The sequence below is a fragment of the Periophthalmus magnuspinnatus genome, chromosome 22 (assembly GCF_009829125.3).
Source record: "Periophthalmus magnuspinnatus isolate fPerMag1 chromosome 22, fPerMag1.2.pri, whole genome shotgun sequence".
Taxonomy (NCBI): Eukaryota; Metazoa; Chordata; class Actinopteri; order Gobiiformes; family Gobiidae; genus Periophthalmus; species Periophthalmus magnuspinnatus.
This window is the reverse complement of record NC_047147.1, coordinates 28625868-28628860: the sequence shown is the minus strand read 5'-3', so window position 1 is coordinate 28628860 and position 2993 is coordinate 28625868. Positions and strand designations below refer to the sequence as shown.

At 40.5% G+C, this 2993-nt stretch overlaps 1 protein-coding gene across 1 annotated transcript in view; it reads left to right on the top strand.

The window, feature by feature from the left end:
* The first annotated feature begins 261 nt into the window (after nt 1-261).
* Nucleotides 262-2993, top strand: part of LOC117390191 (disheveled-associated activator of morphogenesis 1-like) — a 23353-nt gene continuing 20621 nt past the window's right edge. The window contains exon 1 of the mRNA XM_033987856.2: nt 262-682. The gene's annotated coding sequence lies outside the window, so the exon portion shown is untranslated. The remainder of the gene's footprint in view (nt 683-2993) is intronic.

The following is a 2993-nucleotide window of genomic DNA, read 5'->3' as shown; positions in this document are numbered from 1 at the left end:
CAGAGTGGAGCTTTAATTCAGACTGAACAGCTCAGACCAGAGCACGAGTAATATTATTTAAATGAAAACAAATTAAAAGAAAAGGACTTATGTAAGAGTGAGCTGGTTTGTGCTGATTATCTAATGAGCCACACACACACACGCACCCCCCCCCCTACACACACACACACACACACACACACACACACACACACATGGGTGAGGTTGGGGTGTGACGCTGTCGTTGGAATGCTGTAGTGTGTGTTTTCTGTCCTCACACTCAGACCAGAGCAGCGCTGACAGTTCCTCCTCACACACAAACCTCTCAGCCCCGCACACAGAGGCACTACATGCTAATCTATGGATAACCCTGGAGCGGACCTGTTTTTGAGGATCCCAGTCTGACCTGCTCTTGGGCCACCGCGGCGTCTCTGATTGGCTGAAGATTCAAATGAACTTAATTACAGCAGAGTGTGTGAGTTGAGTGTGTGAGTGTGTGAGTGTGTGAGTGTGTGAGTGTGTGAGGTGAGTGTGTGAGATTAAAGAGGACATGACGGCACAGGCAGAGCGAGCGTGTGGTCCCTCCCTGTGAGCTGAAGCTGGGGTCATGTCTGAAACGCGGCTAATGGTTTTCCTCCAGTGACATGAAGGTTTCACCAGGATGACCTCACTGTGTGAGACAGACTGAGTCCAGACGACACAGGTACGACTCACAGAGTTCAGTTTAGAGTTTAGAGGAGAGATCTGTACCATTTTAATACTTTAATTAGTCCTGTTTTAGTCCTGGTTTAGACCTGGTTTAGTCCTGGTTTGGTCCTGGTTTAGTTCTGGTTTAGACCTGGTTTGGTCCTGGTTTGGTCCTGGTTTAGACTTGGTTTGGTCCTGGTTTAGTCCTGGTTTGGTCCTGGTTTAGTCCTGGTTTAGACCTGGTTTAGTCCTGCTTTAGTCCTGGTTTAGACCTGGTATAGTCCTGGTTTAGACCTGGTTTAGTCCTGGTTTAGTCCTGGTTTAGTCCTGGTTTAGTCCTGGTTTAGACCTGGTTTGGTCCTGGTTTGGTCCTGGTTTAGTTCTGGTTTAGTCCTGCTTTAGTCCTGGTTTAGACCTGGTTTAGTCCTGCTTTAGTCCTGGTTTAGACCTGGTTTAGTCCTGCTTTAGTCCTGGTTTAGACCTGGTTTAGTCCTGCTTTAGTCCTGGTTTAGACCTGGTTTAGTCCTGCTTTAGTCCTGGTTTAGACCTGGTATAGTCCTGGTTTAGACCTGGTTTAGTCCTGGTTTAGTCCTGGTTTAGTCCTGGTTTAGACCTGGTTTAGTCCTGGTTTAGTCCATGTGTATCTCTCCTCTGTTTCTCTTTTTCCCACAGTTTTTTTTTTGTTTTTGTTTTTTGTTGTTCCTGCAGGAGGAGGGTCTGAGCACAGGGGGGCGCTGTGGGAAACTCCTCTATTTGTCTGTTTCTGTTTCATTGTTGATTCTTTAACTTTCTTTTGGTTAAATCACTTCATGTTCAGGCTTAAGCGGCGACAAAAATAAATGAAATCAGAACATAAATAATGTTAGAACTGTGAGTTTAAAGTCTTTGTTCATAATTAAATAAGGATAATTAAGGTGTTAATAAGTCTTAATAATAATTCCAAAGTGTTCCTAAAGCTTATTCAATCTTTAATCAGGTTGTAGATTTCACTTTTACAATAATAATTTACTACAGCATAAAATTTCCCAAATAAAAGATGAGTGGAGGATTTAACTGTTTGCAGACGCTAAAATTAAGTTAAGTCGTATTTTACACTGAAAAGTCCTGATTAAACACATATTAAACACATATTAAACACATATTACACATATTAAACACATATTAAACACATATTAAACACATATTACACATATTAAACACATATTAAACACATATTAAACACATATTAAACACATATTAAACACATATTAAACACATATTACACATATTAAACACATATTAAACACATTCATACATCACTTGTGCATCATATAAAGCTTTGAGTCAAACTGTTTTAAATATTTTCCTGCAGTTTGTGTCGTTATTTGACCTTTGGGTTAATGTTTGTTTGACCACGGCGTCAAACATCAGAGTAAAAATACAAAATGAGTCATATCAGAGTCGACTGCAGTGATGATAAGAAGTGTACGACTTTTCCTCACCCTGTTAAACCTGTTAGATTTAATGGAGCAATGTTCATTTGTCTGAATCTGTAGTAAATTTAAAATGGTTGTTGGACGAGCAGATAAATGTCTTCACTCCTACAGCTTCTTTAAACTTCATCTTTGGCTGTTTTTCATGATCTTGACTCATAATTTGATTCACTTGAGTCACAAACAGCAGGAGGTTTAAAGTTTATTTAAGCGCAGAGTGAAACCAGCGTTTTTACACGTGTGGCTGAGGAAACAGTCCAGAGGCGTGTGCCATTAATCACAGGGTTGTGTTTCAATGTTGAGAAATGTGGATCACACCTGTGTCTTGAGCCGAGGTGTGGACCATAAAGTGCTGCTGTAATTCTGAAGTTAAACTCACCAAACTTTAGCGTCAGATAAACTGAAACTCCTGAGATTTTTGGCGATGGAAACGGTTAGAAATATTCACTTAAACACAACTCACTTTGCGTCACATTTAAATCATTTCCGGCTCATTATTTGCTCTAATTTGATCCTCGATATTCTGTTTTAAGTCGTTTATCGTCTGAGGTTTATTCACAAACACCTTTTTCTTTAAGATCGACCCACAGGAAGAAATCAGGACGAGTCAGGTCTGTGGAGATACTGCCCCCTGTCTTTGAAAAACACTTATTATTCCTTTAATGTCGTTTACTCTCGGGGCGTCTCTGGGATTAAAATGTCGACGGTAAAACACCTCTGGGTTTGTGCATTTGACCCATGTGACTCAAAGTTCCACTGGACAATGAGGCTCGTTCTCGGGGCTGGATTTGCTCAGAATAATGTGGGAAGAGTCGTTTTAAATGGTCTGGAAAAATATTTAGAAACAAAAGAGTT